Here is a 19,359-nt window from a genome sequence, read left to right on the forward strand (position 1 = left end):
TAATCGTGTTTTAGGCATTTTATATGTCGCACGCCTACGTTAATCTCGAGTTTGATTACATTGACTGTTTTACTCTCGTAGCTAACTTCTACCTATTCGACGCGTTGCAAAAAACAGGAGCAGCTCTTAGTCGGGCTTCCTAGGCTTGCTACAGTGAAGAACGGCATGATGCTTGTCGTAATGGGCCCTGTGAAATTCACAAATAAAATCCTATTTTGCTTTGCTAGATACCATATAAACTACACATGGTGGGAACGTCAAGCTTTCAACTCTGCGCAATGCATTAGAATAACAAAACGGACTCAAGCTTCATGTTTCACACAGGAATTTTTAGGCTGTCTAGATATCAAGTGCGACCACGCATCGTTTATAAGTGGGGATGTAATCGCTATCTAACGCGGCTACTGATTTACACACACTCAAAACGGTTGTACAGATCGACTTCGACAATGATAAACGGTCACTGACTGCAGCACAAGGAAAGGGATGCTAAAACGGAGTTATCCAGGTTTTAAGCGATAATAACTACGCAAGAGAAAATGCATAAATGTAATATTCGACATTGACGCGCCGATATATCTTCATGGCAGTGGTTTTCTCACGACTAGTCCTAAATGCAAGCCGTTAAAATTAAATTATACCTCATTTCGACCGTTCACCTAAATCTTTATCAGAGAAAACATTTACCTCACAAAGTAGGGTGTCCCTGGTGGGAGTGACCTTGTCGCGCTTTATTCGGTGCAACCAGATAGCACGGCGCTTGATATCGTTCTTTCCGCTTGGTGTCGCGAAAAGCGCCTTTCCCGGACTCCCAGTGGTCGCTACAACCAAAAGCGCAGCACACGGGCATTTCCTATCGCTTCGGTTTAAGCCTACGAAAGCCACATATGCCCTAAATTACAGAAAATGTAAAATCCGCCCTCGTCGATGGCTCACACGCGGAGCGTATGCGAGCGATGCATTTCGTCTGCGCGTCCGCTCCGGCGCGGCGTGAACCATCCATGGTGGAAAGTGATCACGTGATGGCACCTGACCAATCGGCGGCGCGGCGGCTAATAGAAAGGGGCTGCGGCACTTTCCAGGTTCCAGTGACTTCCCTGGATTCCTCTGCTGCTCCCGCCTGCCAGCCTTGGTGGCCGCTGCTGCTTCCTCAGTCTCTCGTCCCTCAGGACGTCGGTGGCATGCGGCGCCCTTGATTTCTCAGCAATATCTTCTAAATCATTCTGGTCTACAGCCAACATGCTAACGTAGAAGCTGTACAAAAAAAATGCCCGCATCAGTACAATCGCAAAACTCTATAACATATCCCGCAGTAAAAGTCGAAAACATTACTCGCAGTGCGAAAATCGAAGGACGGCTCAGCGGCGTTTAATTGGATATTCATTCTTTCGCATTTAAAACCCATATGAAATGCTTAGGTGTCCTCGCATTTTTTAAGTCCTAAATCTTTTACCTCGATTTTTGTTTTTTTTATCAAGGTCTATATATTACTTTCTGAATGACGCTGACTGGTTCGAACTGTATCGTGCATCAAATCTCAGCTAAGCAGTTAGCCTACTCACTGATACTTGAAAACCTGCTTTGGGAAGTTTTATTCTTTGCAAATAGTTTCCGCCTGGGTGCTATGACGGGTGATTTTCTAAGAAATTACGCAGTTTACCTCAGTAAAAAGCTTAGGTACCATATTCGCTGAACAGTCTCATTCAGTCTTTTTAAATACAGAGCATGTCGACTTTAGTATAGGTTTAACTATCGTTTTGGCACTACACGTTTTTCACAACATAAACTTTTGACAGCCGTGCATACTTTGAAAGCTAAACATTCTCCCGCCTATGATGGCATACCAACTTTTGCTATCAATGCCTGTTCAACTTTATTCTGCTCTTTAGACACACTTTTAATCTTGGTTCGCGTACACGTGTTTTCCTTCCTGTTGGAACAATGCCATAGTTGGGCCAGTTCATAAACATAGCGGTATCCGTGACTTCAAAAATTATTTTGCCGTCTACCTCTTGTCTCTATTCGCAAGAGTTTTTAAACGGCTATGTTTAACCATCCGTTGGTTTTTGTTGGGCACAGGATCAGCACTTTCGAACATGCGTTTGCACATTGCAGGTCCTTCGAAACAAACCTGCTTTTTTTTCTTCAAACAGCGTGACCAGCTGTTGTGAACCGGTGCCAGTTAGATACAGTATACTTTATCCTCTCAAAGACATTCGATGTTGTAACACATGATCTACTTATCCATAAATTATTGGCTTATGGTTTTTCTTCTATCCTGTGCATTTTAGCAAAAGCAATGTCTCAACGCGATTAAATTAGTCCTGCGTTGGTGCAAAGCTCACTTTTTTTTTTAATCAATTTCTGGTGAGCCACAGAGGTGTAATAGGCCCATTTTTTTTAACATCTTTGTAAACAAGCTCGAAGAATATGTGCGTCATCAATGTCTTCTTTTATGCGCTGTTGATATAAAATTTGACAGCGAAATAGAATGGGCGAATGTTTGTGAATTGTTATAGCAGATTGACTTGTTGCTCTTCCTTTCCTCTTTCCTCCCCTCCTTCCTATCTTCCATTACTGTGTTGCTGTCACCTCCCTTCTGAAGAGTAGGAAGGTGTTGTGCCCCTTCCGGTGGCAGTTGCCAGCCTGCTCCTCGCTTTCCCTTTCCTCTTAATTGTAAGTATGTGTTCAAAATATATAATAATTGCCAGCTGGTGAATTCCCTTTCGCTGGGTGGTGTGATTCCAACTTCTTGCAACTTAACTGAACTAAGACACTTTTGGTCCTCCTTACTCGAAAAACGATCCCTTTACGATACGCATACACACTTGAAAGCATTCCTTCGAAAAGAGTGTGGTGAGCGTACGACTTAGCGTGCGACGTTTCGTTCAAATCTTGTAGGATCGATTTCTCGGAAGCCGTCTTTACTACGACTGTGGGCGTGTATCGCGCATGTTTGCCGTTAAGGGGGGCCCCAGAAATAAGGCGAATATAATGTTATTACCTATTTTTCTATAAATTAGTCTACAATTACATCTACTGTCCGCGCTTACTATCAGCTGTGCAACGCCAAATTCGCGTAATTCCTATGTTTTCTGTTTAAAATCAACTTCTAATGTCACAGCATGTGTTTCAACCCAACAAAATGCCTTGTGCGTCATCTTAACATATTTAACTCCCATGCGTACTCTTTAATTGATTTCCTTTTATTTATTTATTTTATGTTCCCGATTCTTTTTTTTTTTTTTACGCTATCCTCTACAACTGCTAGTTCACGTTCCGTGCTTCGTTTTCTTTCAGACAGGATAAGGTGAGAAGCATGGTGGGCTGGTCGCGTACGTCATATGTATGCTATGTCACGTGGTATTTTGTTATATTTGACGGGCTTTCTTCAAAAGTGGCAAAACGAAAAAGATGCGCTCAAAGTATAGCCTGTCGCAAACTACTGAAAATTATGTTTTCGAAGTCGCTACAGCGCCTATTGTTGACATGCCGCCGTAGATTTATAAACTAAAATGTTAGTTAATTATTCATTCTAAATTAATTTATTATAAAGGTCACAACGTACACGAGACGCTTCTTCGAGTTGGTGCTAACGATGCAGTTGGTTTAATCAGCGTGCATAGATTGCACTCTTATATTTTTTTTTAACTTGGAGCATGGTAGCCAGCCCACATGGTATATAGGCATCCAAGGACAAATCATGGGAGATTTAAAGCAGAAAAACAAATAGTGGAAATCAACCGAGGACTGAAGCAAGGGTTTCTTCTGTCTACATTGATGTTTGCACTTTATGTTACGGCCGTAGATAGACGTCTGGAAAATACTGAATGACGTTCCGTGTATCTTATATTCGTAAAGTGCAAAGGGTGCAACAAAAGGTTCCTGGGTTGATGTATGCAGATGGCATACTGGTACTAATAGGCAATGCGAGGCATCTACGTTTACTTGCGAATAGTTATGGCAATGAAGCGGCATACCTAGGCCTTCATTTTAGCACATGAAAATTGTGATGTATTATGTTTATTAAACAGACGAGTAATGACCTGGGAATAATTAAACAACAGGCCATTCTCCTAATCAAGCAGTGTAAATATCTGTGTGCATACACAAACGTAGGAAAGGCCTGCTCAAACATTTACCAAGATAACCTCAGGATAAAGAGGAAACGGAGTGCAGCAGTAATCAAACATAGAGAATTATGGAGCTGCAATACATAGGGGTGCTGCAAAGAATTTGGAAAAGGGTAATAGTTCCCGCGCTGATTAAAGTTCGCAAATGTCATTTTGCGCTTTAAATAAGAGATCTTGGCGTGACTGTAATTTACCCAAAGGTCGGTGTGCTGGTTAGTGTTGGGGTCGCATGGTAAACCCGCAAGCGCCGCAGGGCCGGTTGAGTTATACAGGGCCTCTTTTGAAGTAAGAGAAACGCAGGAAAAAGTTAATTGTGAGAAAGAAAGGAATATGAATGAAGAACGGGGCGGCTAAAGTGCAAAATATATATATATATACTAAAAAGGCGGGGACATGCAATGCAGGCAGAGGTCAGTAAACCTATCAACCATGTGCAGGGTTATTGAAAGTGCGAATAGACAACCGCAAGTCATCAAATAGAAAGTGGCAGGAGCAGATACGGTAAATTGGATGCATAATATGGAAACAAATAAGACCACGGCGAATAATAAGTACGTTAAGAAAGAAACCAGGAGGAAAAACCTGTACAATGACACAAAGGGCAGTGCGTTGCTTTTTGATGCCGGAGCTGGCTGCCTCAGGACAAAAACATACCGGAGGAAATATTGACAGTAAGATGATGCACGTACCTGCTGCAGCAAAAGTCCGGCAACGACTGAGCGTATTATAATGGAACGGCAAGATATTCACCTAGCAATACCGGTATCCAATGTCCCTTTTAGAGATTCAAAGCGAAGGAAGCATTAACTGGTCATCAGTAGAGATAAGCGAGATTCATTTAGAGTATTTGTGAGAAAAAGCAGCGAACAGATTCATAGAAGTGGAGTCATTATAAGCATAGGTAACTCTAGGATACAGATATGGAGGTTTAAATAGGGAGAGAAATATCAAGGACAGATAGGCAAAATGATAGACTACTATGCATGAGTACAGGGTTATATCAAGCAGGCTAGGTGGCGATTTGTTCCCGCCCTGTTCCGAAAGGCATGACAATAAAAATTGTCATAATGATTATCACCATTATCATCGTCATGATCCCAAGCTATGAAGATACAGGAGGTAATTGAGTGATAGGTGAAATGTTAGACTGAAAGTGTTGTGGTAAGAGACAGAGATAGAAGGAATAAAAGGCAGAAATGTTAACAAGGCTTTGTTCAGTTTGCTACACCACATGTAGGGAGGCGTACTAGGGAGTTAGGGAGAAGACGCAATAGAGATCTTTCACATACACTTAGCCATATGCAGCCTAGGGTAGCGTTGTTGTAAAGAGCAAGAATTAGACCATGACACAACGACGTGTCTCAAGACTAACTCTTGATTGCGGGGACCAGTGTCCTGTTAGATACGGCCTGCCAAGCACCTGCTGCCGCTGCTTGGTGCTGTGGTGCCTGGCGGTCCTTCTGGACAAAAGGTGTGCTTCACCGGCGCGCGTGCAGCTACGAAATGCCACCTACGACGTCAAAGAGCTGGCAACAAAACCATAGTAACTTCAAGATAATTCACAAGCGATGGTGTGTCACTTCGTCTGTTCGACGACCCAGAGGTGACGGACGAGACGAATTATTGGAACCCAAACTGCAATGGTTCATCCACCATGTGCGTCTCTAAACGGCAACGCTAGTCTTGGTGTGCTTCACTCGAAGCACCGGCGCCCGCCTGTACAACGACGGGGCCCGGCGCAGACTTATTATCAGGCAGGCAAGGGACCTCCCTTCAGGATGACCACAACCACCGCATTCCTTGGAAACGGTGGCGACAGTCAAAGGTACAAAGAGCCAACACTGACAATTTCCGTCGAACCGCGTCGACCCCGGTTTTACCTGAAATGGCCCCTTCATTGCATCGAGGGTGGGTTGTAGGTTGTACACAGGAGACGTAGTCCGGCGAGGTCGTGTGACACCATGGGTACGATATTGCGCACTGTGCTACTGGATTGCTATTAGTCAAGAGAAGGACATTGAATTTCCTTGTCGAGCGAAGGAGAGAAAATATCTGCATAGAAAGCCGCAGCGCGGAGGTGTAAGAAAGCCATTTCTGGGACTTTTTAATATTTCTTTTCTTTTTAATAGTTCTGGGACTTAATATTTCTTTTTTTAATATTTTAATACTTCTTTTAATGTTTTTCCTCTTGGCCTAATGCCCGCGAAAGTGCGAAATAAACCAATTGTTCATTTTGCAATCGTCAGCACTCTTCAGCCCGCAGCATCATCTCTGGCCAGAGAGCGTTAGAGGCTTCCGGAGACCGGCTTGGCACAGGGAACTACCTGGCGTCCCGGAGGAAACTTCGAACCTCGGAAATTCAACAGCCCGGGAAACAAGTTACACACGGGCAGAACGGTAGTGACGAGCACTTGAATCGATCGTCGAAAACTTGAAATGTGGGCCAAGCACGTCGGCTATTTATATATGTCTCATTGATGATTCCAGCGTAATCCCTGATGCTCGTGTGCGCTCGAGAATCTACAACGCCGTTCGCGTGCAGGCGTGAAATCTGATTACACTAGGTTCGCTGCCAACATAGATAACGCATGTAATTGGCGACAGCGACCGAGAATAGAAGGTCATAGCTGAGCAGGCCAGCGGTTGAGCTGGCTTACTGGGCCAGTCTAGACGCTAGTGCGAATGCGCGGTACAACATGCGCAGTGGCGCCTACGTGGACCCGCAGGCTCGCTGAGCTATAGCTCTCTACTATTCTCATACATGCGGGTGCGCCTTGAGCCAAGTGATAACATTGACGGTTGTTAGCAATTGAAAGGGAAAAGGTTATCAAGTACGCGTTAGGTATCTATAGTATAGACGAACCCTCAAGTCTGTCACCTTCTGGTACTGCAGAAGAGCTCGTGTGGCTTTCCGGGTTGGTGAGCTGTGCGGCAACACTCCCTAGACTTGTGCGTCTGTAAAACGTCGGTCGTCCGGCCTATTCAAGACATACTAGAATTTTCGGCGTTGTTTATCGAAGCGGGAACAGTTGCACACGACATTATCGGTGGTGTCTTCACATCTGCACTTAGCGCACACGGGTGAGTCAGTAATTCCCATGCCATAGTCGTATGAGTAAGAGAAGGCTACTCCCACCCACAACGGATACAGCAGTATTTCGCCACGTCGTGAAAGATTTGTTGGGAACTGCAGCTTTGATGATGTATCGAAGCTATGTAAGCGACGGATAGAGTTCTCCAGAGTAACTTGATGTTGCGCGCAAGATGACGAAGCTCTCTCAGCGTCTATTCTTGACGAGCCTATAAGGAGTGCCGGTGCCCCAACGTGGGCATATCGGGTAGCGTCATCAGCGATATGGCTACCAATGATGCAACTATGTCCCAGCAGCCAAAACGACGCCGTGGTAGCTTACTTGGTAAAAGCATCGCACGTGTAATGTGAAGCCGTGGGATCGTTCCCGACCTGCGGCCCTTTGTTCTTTAATCCATTTTTACAATCAATTAATTTACCATTTCTTTAATTCAATTATTAGGTACAAGTATTTTCCGCTATGTTGTCCTTGGCGTCTTTGTTTGTAGGCTTCTTATAATATAAGTGATTGGTTCGGTGATATGAAGTTCGGAAAACAAGAAATATCAACGCACGTTCCAGCACGCAGATATTACGGGGGCTTTCATGTCTCGAATTTGCACCTTTGTCGAAAATACAGAGCTTCTGAAGTACGAGGCCTATGCAGTAGCAAGCTATAATGCTTTTGTGAGCATGCTTATCACTGAATAACACACCGGATAATTGCTTTACTTATACCAAACACTCACAGTTTGACCTTGGGGGTGTTATGCAACGTCTTAGTGAGAGCATCAGGGGTTTTATGCGTTTAGGCATGCAGATGTTTTTGCACTCAAAATGAAATCAACAGCAGATGACCAACAAGGGTAGTTACTTGATCGTTAAAACTACATCAAGCTGTCTGAACGTTGCGATGACATTAACCAATAGCTGCGTTTTTCTGCAAGCAACTTGTTAAAATTTTCCTGGAGAGATCACAAGAGAAAAAAATGCCAGGATGCCTTCCCACCGCGGTGGCCAGAAGACGAAGTCGATTTCCTTGTCACCGTTCCTCGGATAGATGAACTCATGTCCGGCAACGTGAGCAGAAACTTCGATCCCTTCCGTCCCTAAGCGTCGGCTGCTGCGGGTACCTGACCAGCGTCCAGAGTAGGACCACGTATCCCGTGTGGGACAGGGGTTCGTGGATAACTTTTTCGGATGCGGACCTGATCGCGGTGACTCCTCTGCTGGTCACGTGGGACACAGGCCTTCAGACCGTGCGCAACGTTCTTTGCGATGTGCGAGAGCTGTGATCGTGCGTTGCGTGCCTGCTCTTTCTGAAGCAACTCTTCGAGGAGCCGTCATTAAGGACTCGTTAGGTTACGGAGCAGCCTTTGTTGTAGTTTTAGGCGCTCTTTCTTTCTATACGCTAGTGTTTTTTTTTTTGTCCGACTTGTTACTTTCTACGGGCGCATTGTTTAATTTTGCTTGTCTTCCTTCACTCACCACCCAGCCGCTAAAAGTTTTTGCACCACGGAAGCACTCCAAAAATGGCAATATTCTCGCGTTTACAGCAATAATTCTTGATTTCATGTGTTCAGCGCGTTTTCTTCTGAATAAGTATACAATGCATAGTTAATAGAAAGTGGTACATGGCATAGGTTGCGCCGTATCAATCTCACTAAGTAGTCAGTTCAATGCGTTGTCTTTTTATTCGTCTCATTTCTTCTACTCCGGACAAAAACAGGTACCGAGTAAAAAAATAATGCATCTAGCTACTCTATCCGCAGTAACTCGTCACACATACAGCTCATTGCCGTTTAGAAGTTTGGCGAACCAATTATAGTAACGGGTATTAGGAATAGTGCATCAGCGGGAGCATAGATGTTTGCGGCATTATAATATAACAGCATTCGACTGAAGCTGCTAGCCAAAGTGAGCGTTGCAATGCTGACAAGTACGGTATTGCAGCAGATGGGGTGCGTCCTCATTGCGAACTAGCCAAGACAGAGTCTTGTCAGTGAACCAGCTAGAACTATTGTGTAGCGCAGACCTGCTGGGAAAGGATCATGTTTATTAGGTGCTGGTTAACTTGCAGGAATCACCCTGAGATTGCGAACACGATGCGGTTGCCAGAACTCCTATATAGATATATAGAAATTTGTGACAAGGCGTGTAAAAATCGGATCCTTCAATACCTGCAAGCCCCCCAAGTCGACTTCCACGGCAAGTCAGCTTGATGACAGCAAAGATGTGGGCTGAATGCCAAAACCCTTCAACAAGCTAAGGTATGGTTACTGGGAGAAGTGCTGCTCCTTTCTCTTGTGCTCTTGACCACTTCCCTCGTACCACTTGGACAATGAGCATTGTCTACCCGTCGTATCTCTTTCCTCTCTCGCCGATGAATTCTGCGGCCAGATTGCGTTGCCCTTCGCAGGTACCTTGCCTACTGGGAATGGACAGACAGCCTGGTCCTGGGCTCGAAACCGAGGAGCAGTGGTGAGGGTGATCTTTCATTCTCGAGAGGCGTTAATCTATCAGGCAAGAAAAAAACGTAGAGAGTTCTTTTTTTTCTGTAATGTCCTGTGTTTGTTTGTTTGCTTTTCTTGCGGCCCTTTTTGTTACTCGGGCCACCAACCCACTAATCAATTCAATTGTGGGCGTTACGAGGCCATCCGTATCCTATTCTTTTTTTGCAAAAAACTTTGACATCGATGCGATCTAGAACTGAGAGCCGCTATCCCACGTCACACAATGCGGGGTACCACAACGGGCAACACTTTCTCTGAGTAGCTCAACTGTTGTGTCGTCGCTGTTTCCAGTGGTACCGTTTCTATCAACTTGGTTCTGCCAGCTTAAAGATTATCCGAGACTTTGTTTAAGCAGCAAAAAAAAAGGAATTTAGCCTCTCTTTGTACAAGAGCCAGTCACTTACAGTTTCATCTAAGGCTCCAATTTGCCCGATGTTACTGCAATTCACCATCTTGAGAGACTTGATTGGGGGCTTTTGTGCTGCTTGGGCATTTACTGCTTCTACACGCTTGAGGCAGACGATCTTTCATCGCAGCTTCACAGCTTCTTGCGTTGGTCTTGCACTCATGTCACCATACTCGTCACCATTTGTGATGTTCGTAGGTTGATGAGGCAGCAAGACAATGACCAGTAGTGAAACTGTTTACTTGGTGGCCACCACGATCCCTTCCTGGAGCGCTGAGGGATGTGCTCGGCTTTTAAAGAACAGCGCGTGACGTAATAGCTTTGACGTCGTTGATATTCGGCGGCAACTTACAATTGCTTATTTATTTGTTTGTTTGTTTGTTTGTTTGTTTGCTTGTTTGCTTGTTTGTTTGTTTGTTTGTTTGTTTGTTTGTTTGTTTGTTTGTTTGTTTGTTTGTTTGTTTGTTTGTTTGTTTGTTTGTTTGTTTGTTTGTTTGTTTGTTTGTTTGTTTGTTTGTTTGTTTGTTGCGGGCACAACGTGATGTTCGTTTCAAATAATACTTGGCCTTGTCTCACGGGACGTTTCAGGCGTCGCGTCTCTGTGCGAGATGAGACCGAGGGGAAACTCTCGGCATTCGTCAGCGCCCGCAGAATGAATTGCATGGATTTGCCCTGACGTTTGCTCTCCGTTCTGCTACGTGCATTGTATGCACCCCGGCGTGACTTGCACACCAGTGCTTTGCAGGAACGCGAATCTGCGCGCACACAACGCTCGTGTCGGCACTGATAAGCCAGAACGCTGCCCTTGCCGCCGGCAGAGGCCACTGTGCGTAGCGTGACGGCACGTCCGCTTGGACTCGCCGCTTGTAGAACCAAAAGCGCAGTACTCGTCTCTGGACGCTTTCTATCCCATAGAGTCATGCACGACCGGCAGTTCTAAATGCCAAGCATTTCTAGGTGAACATTTGCCACTTTGACAGTACCGATCTATCTAGCCGCATACGTCTTGGGGCTCTCATGGTCGTTTCGTTAACTTGGTAGGTGCCGAAATTGGCACAGTGTGACAACAGTGTATGACGAACATAAATGATCGGTCATGACATGAATTTCGTGGCATGCGTTGCCTGTAAGCCATGAAGCAGCCTCCTACGCCTTGGTGCTCTCATGGTCCTTTCATTAACTTGGCATGTACCGAATTTGGCACAGTATGACGAGAGTGTATCACGAACATAAATAATTGGTCATGACGTGAATTTCATGGCATGCGTGCCATGTAGGTCACGAAACAGCCGCCTACATCTTGGTGCTCTGATGGTCATTTCGTTAACTCGGTAGGTTCCCTGCACTCTGCTTCGCATAACATCGACTCCCTATGGAAGTGTGATCTGCCGGATTTTCTTTAAGAATAGGCGACTCGGGGTTTCTGCTGCCCCGAAGAAATAGCGTCAGCGCCACTGCACTCGCGCGCGATGCATAGGGAGTTCAGCTTTTGCGTCTGCGACGGTATTTCACTGAAATGGCGCTCCGACCTCAAACTCGACGCTAACGTTCTGCGTCGAAGAACAAGGCCTATCGAAACGATGGCTCTTGCCTTACCATATTCCCACTCTTTTCTGGAATCTTTTAATCCCATTCCCCATCCCTACACAGAGTAGTATGCCAGCGGTTATATGCGCGCCGGCAAAATTCTCTGTTTTTCTAATAAAGAGCCCTCTCTCTCTCTCGCCTTACCACATTCGACCGGAGCTCTCGTTAAGCTGCTGCCATTAAAAGCAATGAACAGTGCCGTACGCTTTCGCTTTCACTCATATTATGTGGAAAAAACAAGGTTTAAGCGAGAAATCACTGTTATTTCTTAGACCGACAGCCAAACTTGAAGGCCGCATGGCCTAGAACAAACACACCTCGTGGCTAGGGAGAAAGCCCATCTCTTGCTAGATTCCGCGATATTGAATTCGTAGCTTAACGTGGCACAATTTATTATAAACATTGCGCATTAGTACTTCGACTTGTTATTGTCAATAAAACAGGTATCGAAGGAACAATTATTTTCGTGTGCGTTAGATTACTTTTTTTTTATTGGAAGCTTCCGTTTTCACTCGCCGAAGCGTTGCAAGTGCACAGCTCGGAGGACGAGCGCTGAAACCTGTTCCAAAACCGCTGCTCTCCCGTGACGAAACGCCACGTCTTCAAAGTTCTTTGAGGTCGCAAATATAGGGGCCCCTGTTTGACATCTCTTTTATATTGTTACGTGTGGAAAGAACACAGATGAAAAAGGCTATATAAGGGTATTTACACTGGAGTCAGACCACCAGGCCAACACTCGCCCGCGCCAAGGGCACAGACCCGCTTCGTCATCGTTCTCGCTGCGTCTCGTCCCTTGAGTATCGCTCCATGATATCGTAAAAATATTTACAAGAGGTAACTCATGTCCTATTGTCAACGGCAGCTGCAAGCAGGGTACTCAGCGAACATGAGAATGATGGCTAGTACATCTATTTACCTAAACTTTGTCCCTCGGGCTTTGAACGGCTTCGTGACTTTGCAGAATCATCATTTTCAACAAAGCGCGACGTTAGAAATAATTAAGGAAACATGAATAAAATTTTACGATGGCAGGATTCAATTACAGTATCGCTAGCCTGATATTGAAACTGTTACTCCACGGAACACAGAATATACAGAATAAACTTTACACACCGTTCATACTTACGTGCTAGGTGTAAATGCTTATTTTTTTCATTTTATTTCGAGTGTAGATAGCTGCACCACGCCCCTAGTGTCATTTGCAAACGTAATTAATTTCTATTCCACAAACGTGGGGGTCCTCTTCGTGGCTTCAAAACGCATAAAAGGTGTTTTATTCTCAATGTCGTCATTGTACGTCCAACGTAAGCGCGCTGTGCACCGGGCAGTTCGCAGTACTCGTGGAAAATCTATTGGAAGACGCTAGAAACTGCTACAATCTCTAACGAATCAGGCTATGTCGTCTGCATCAGCCGCGATTTTTGCACATTCTAGTCCCGTCATGGGAAAGCCTCTAATCTTCTTGTTAGCTGCAACTTGTGTCAGTAGAGGATCTAAGGTTATAAGGTTATTATATTATATCCACCTTACCCTTGTCCTCTTATATCGCGAGAGGGATCGAAGACGCAATTGAAATCGCCGAGTGTAATGTATTCGCGAGGTACTAGCTTATAGTTTTTGACATGTTTGAAAAAGTTATTTGTCTGGATTCTAGTGGCTGGCGCGTTTACATTATTATCCTAACTATTCTTGCCTCTAAAAAACTTTAGTTGGTGTAGAAAAATTTTATTTAAACAAGGGACGATATGAACACTGAGTCACAATCACAGAATAATTCCACCAGGACGATAACATATACAAGAAACGAAGAATTGTATACACGGCGCGTTCTCAATCTCGTATCCGAGTCCTCACTCACTAACATAATTATAACAACACAGACCCACGGGAAAGCACAGTTAAACATAAACTAATTGTCACGTGTATAAAATAATGTTCAATATATACGGAAGGAAGGAAGGAAGGAAAAAGGGGAGAAGGAAAGGCAGCGAGGTTAACTAGTTTAGCTTAACCGGTTTGCTACCCTACACATGGGAGCGGGATGGGGGTATGAAAGATGGGGAAGGGAGACAGAGAGCACATAGCACAGCACGCACATCGTCAGTTAGAGTCCATCACTCTTGCGTGGTACGTGATATCACTGTCACTGCCGCTTGTCCAATCCCGTCTCTTTCAAAAACCGAAGTAGTCCCTTCGTCGCCTTCAGCTGCGATGTCTTCTGTCGGCGGCATGTGAAAATCGTTTCGAGGGACAATGGTCTAGTGTCAAGGTGCGCTAGGACGGATGACAGGGACTGTCGCTGAACATTATATTCAGGACAGTCGCACACAATCTGTTCCAGTGTCTCCTCGCAAATACAGGCACTGCAGAGAGCGTTGTCGGCTATTCCAATGCGAAATGAGTAAGATTTCGTGAAAGCCACCCCTAGCCATAAGCGATAAAGCAGAGTGGCCTCTCTTCGGCGGAGTCCAGTAGGCATACAGAGATGCATCAAATAGGGCAAATGGTATTGACGGTTGCTCCGGTTGGTCTGGCTGTTTGGTGTGCACCAAAGAGAGCGTGATCTCCTGTGCTAGCACTCGAAGTCTGCTAGCTGCGTCTGACCGTGAAAGTCTCGGTCAATAATTACGCCAAGAAATCTGTGGGTTCTGACATAGGAAATCGCCCGCCCATTGATTGAGATGACATAAGGCGTCATCGATTTGCGAGTAAATGCCACTAGTGCGCCTTTTTCTGGTGATATGCTGAGCCTTGTTTACACAAGTAGCTCGCTGTCAAAGTTGCCGCTCTTTGAAGCCGCGCACGTATCTGAGGACTTGTGACTGCCGAAGTCCAGGCACAGATGTCGTCAGCGTATATTGAAATTTTGATGGTAGTTGGCAAGAATGCAGCAAGTCTAACAAGAGCGAGGTTGAATAGCGTCGGGCTGAGAGCACTGCCTTGAGGAACGCCCCTGCTGGTATAGCGTCGCCTAGTTGGGCCATCGTCAGTTAACACATAGAATGATCTTGCAGAAAGGTAACTTGCAATCCACAAAGAGATTGGACCACCTAGGCCACCCGTCGCAAGAGCGTCGAGAATGGCCTCATGTAATACGTTATTGTATTCCCCTTTCACATCTAAGAATAAAGCAGCAGATAACCGCTTACGGGACCTTTCGTGCTGGACATATGAAACAAGATCAACTACATTGTCGATGGAAGAGCGGTCCCGTCGGAAACCAGCCATGAAATTCGGAAAAAGTTTATAGTGTTCAAGGTACCATTCCAGGCGACCAAGGATCATCCGTTCCATTATCTTTCCTACACAGCTGGCCAGCGCCATTGCGCGGTAAGAGGTGAGCTCTAGTGAGGATTTGCTCTGCTTCAAGAGTGGCACTGTTCGGCTTACTTTCGATTCGTCAGTAACATTTCCCTCCTGCCATGAGGAGTTGGAACGACTCAACGATTCCATACGTGCGGATTCTCCGAGATAGCACAAGGCTCGGTATGATATACCATCTGGACCCGGAGATGATGAGCGCCTGCAGAGAGCGTCTCCTCGAGCTCCTCCATTGTAAAAGGAAGGTCCATGTGGCAATCACGGGAATGGGGGATGTCAGCTCGGTCTGGAGGATCTGGACGAGTTGCTTGGTCTGCGATACGCTCACAAAAGTCTTCTGCGACATCGATGTCTTGCCATCCTTGGAAATGCGCGAGCGCCTTGAATGGAAAACGCCGTTCCGGAAGGCAACGCAGACCTTCCACCGTTTTCCAAATGTGAGAAAGTGGCTTCCGTGGAGCGAGTGTCTGGCGAAACATTGCCCAACGTTCCGACGCTAATCTATCCATACGACGCTGAATCTTCTTTTGCATCCTCCTGGCTGCCCTAAGGTCATGGATTGATTTTGTACGCTGATATCGACGTTCCGCCCGGCAACGAAGTGCTCGAAGTCGCTCTAATTCTATGTCGAAGTCATTTCGCGTGGAAGAGATCTTCATCATCCGAGTGGCGTTTTGCATATTTTTAATTGTTTGCTCTAACCCATAGGGTAGGCCCTCGCGGCAGGCATCTTCCATATCAGATTTGAAGTTGGCCCATTGGATCGTCCGAATGGTATTCCGTGGGCCAGATCTAGACGACAAGCCTTTGATGTTCAGATAGGTGGGAATGTGATCACTCCCATGTGTCTCAATATGTGGAAACCACTTCACACATCTGGCGAGTTGGAGACGAAAGTAACGTCGAGGCAGCTGCGGTATGTCACGCCTCGAAGAAATGTGGGGCTACCATAGTTCAGGAGAGTAAGGCCATAGTTGTAGGCGGGGTTTGCTAATCTTCGTCCTCTTGCATTTGTCCTTGTACTTCCCCATGCTGAATGGTGTGCATTGAAATCTCCTATGGTGACCCATGGGACGGGACAAACACTCAAGATATCAGCTCATCTTTTAGTATCGAAATTTCTGGAAGGTGATATATACATGTCTATGAGAGTAAACAAGAGTTTTTTTCTCTTTAACTGTGATGCATATATATTCATTGTCGTCATGGGGTGCAATTGGTTGCAAAACATAGGTGAGTTCACGACGAACAAAAACGATGATTTTGCTGCATGCACCATTTGTTGATGACAAGAAAAATTCGCACCCTGGCAGTCTGATTGGTTTCGACAAGTTGGGCTCACAAATAACGATGACTGGAAACACATTGGTCTACACAAACTGACGAAAATCTCAAATTCGTGATTTTAGCCCTCTGGCGTTCCATTGGATGACGGACGTTGCCTTGACTTCTTTTCGGAACGATGGGGTATGGATAACCATCTTTCTAGTTGAGGGATTCAAGCACTGGGCTTAAGGCATCCAGCACTTTAAGTGCGCTTCGAGCATACGGTGACCCCATGTCCACTAAAATCACTCGCATGGCCTCCATGAGGGAACGTCGCACCGAGATGACTTGACGGTCTGTTTTAGGTGAATAATCCATGGCCGGAGAAGGCTCCGGTGGGACCCCAACCTTCTGAGGTTCCTTAGCAAGGGTGCGGTTCGGTAGCTTAGGCCATTCCTCTAAAGAAAGAGTGGAAGTGGTGGGCCTTTTCGTGGTGCGACTAACTGGTACCGCAGTGGAGTGGGTACTGTCACTTCGCGCATGCGCCTTCTTTGAAGACGTACGATGGTGCCGATGTCGACGCCGACGTCGGACTACTTCGGCTGCCTCCCTGTGGGCCGAATTGTCTCTGGCCATTTGCTTGAGAACCGCACGCTCCCTCTTCATGCGGGGGCAGTCTTTCGACGAGGCCGCGTTAGGGCCGCTACAGTTGGCGCACTTCAGAAAAAATGGCACCGCAAGTCTCTTCTGCACGAGGTTCAGCGCAACGGACACACAGCAGCGAGTTGGGACACACGCCCTTGACATGTCCTAGCCTGAAACACTGATGGCATTGAAGCGGCTTGTGGATAAATGGTCGAACCAGATATCGGAAATGTCTGACTTTAACGTGGGATGGTATACAACCTCCCTTGAATATTACTTTTACGCAGCGCGTATTCCCAAGGCGGCTCACTTGCGTAATGATCGTGCCTTCGTTCGCCGGCTTGATGAGGCTACGTAATTCATCATTGGGAATGGCAATGTGAATGTCGTAAATTACACCGGCTATGGATATATCGTCGATCGGGATAAAGGCGCGCATTTTGATTCCGCCTAGCTCCGTGATTTCTTGAAGTTTTACAAGCGCACTCGTGTTGTACACGTCTACGACGAGCATGTTCTTGCGAGCATTTATTCCTATGTCTTTAATTTGATCCGGCACCACACATTCCAGAAAAATCGATAGGGCTTGCCTGTTCAGCTATCTTAGGTTGCTCGGCGATTCTTCCGGCATAAAGATGATGACCCGTGGCCAGCGCGCAGGCCTTGACTTCATACTCGTTGTGCTCGCAGGAGTTAACAGCGCTGAGTTGACGATCTTTCTCTTCGCCCTCTTACTCCGGACGGGTATGAAGCCGTTGTCGGATGAGTCGTCTTCCGACACAGAGTACAGCTCGGTGTCTCCAGTGTCACTGGGGGAGCCAACTCGCTTCCTTGCGGTTGACGGCTGTGATGACTTCTGGCCAGGCGGGCCTCTGGCATGCTCCGCGTCCATGGCCACAAGACGGGGAGGTGAGGCACCTCGAAAGGCGAAGATTTCACCAAAAATTCAGAGAGCACAGAAACAAGTGTTCTGCCAAGAAGACACTTCGTCGTCTTCCCCTTTCAATATATACAGTGTACACAATGGTTATGTACAATGATGATTTGACAGAGACGCTTTCCATAATTTGGAAGTGATGCTATGAGATGTTTATATACAAAATGATTGTGTATACGAGAGCACGCACACACAGAAGTTACAGGCACCTACGTTCTGTGCACATTCAATGACCATTTCTGATGGGGTGGCTACAAGAAACAGGCTGGTCGAAAATTAGGCTCTACGCGTCCTTCAGCACCCGACAGGAAACGGCATGACCACTGTCGAAGGAACTCTTCATCCCCATGGAAGAACAACTCCTTAGACAGAAACGACAGTAGCTGTAAGTAGAGCCTCCCCAGAAGTGGAAACAGAGCGCGACGACGACGTCCCGCGACAACTGCCTCGCACCGGTTACGCCATAGACAAAAGGCCCCCGCAGCAATTAAAAGTCGCGCAAAGCGGCCCCGTGATGAGCGACCAGATGTGATAGAGTGGTTAACTCCAAGGCCACGTAAACCAGTATGCACGGCCCTCCAAAACACCCTGGCAACGACGCATTACAGCAGCCCATGTTTATTGGATTTCTGAAAGGGACAATTGGGACACAGCAAAGATGGCACTACGCCGCTCTAGACTGTCCCGAGCTGGAAGCACTTGCCACCCTCGACGCCACATGAAGTCGCGCAGGTGGCCAGGCATAAATGACGCCGTTATTGCATCCCACGACCCATTATTGGAACGTGTGCGGCGCGCTGGAGGAACTAGAGGAAGCAGTAAGGCTGACATTGTATCCACAACACAGTTTTCGATAACGTCTACATCAGTGCATACTTGTTGTATATGGCGATAATATGCCACGGCCGTACAGTAAAATGCAGGTGCGTTTAACACGTGTGGTCCGCGATTTAAATGTACGCCCGGTAATATGTAACGAATTTTCGTGCCAAAGAAATAGCAGGCGATTTGAAGCGCAGGTGACTGATCACGCTGTAACAGACAGAGTAGAAATCGAAGAGCTAGCAGCCGGCAGCGGACACACATGCATAAAAACGCGAACCCACCGCGAGAGCGTAATTTCCCAAGCGCCACGCGACAGACCAGTTCTGTACTGCCCGACCAGAAGAAGGAACCAAGAAGGAACTGCAAGGAACTAGTAACCCGTAATGGTGGCTATACAACGTGACAAACGTGCAACAGTCGGCCTCAAAATACAGACTGTGCTAAGTACCAACTTTCTAATAGGGGCAAATCATACCCTTTAACATCTTGAATATTTCGTCTAACGTCTTCAAGATATGAGAGCCACACAGAGTCTGATATGCTATCATAGGGGTAATCAAGGCCTAATATACGAATAGAGTCGCTCTTTTGAAGATGGAAAATGGGACTTAGGCTTGTCTGTGGTGAACCAATGAACAAATAACAACAATTTGAAA

The sequence above is a fragment of the Dermacentor albipictus genome, chromosome 4 (genome assembly GCF_038994185.2).
Source record: "Dermacentor albipictus isolate Rhodes 1998 colony chromosome 4, USDA_Dalb.pri_finalv2, whole genome shotgun sequence".
NCBI classification, from domain to species: Eukaryota; Metazoa; Arthropoda; class Arachnida; order Ixodida; family Ixodidae; genus Dermacentor; species Dermacentor albipictus.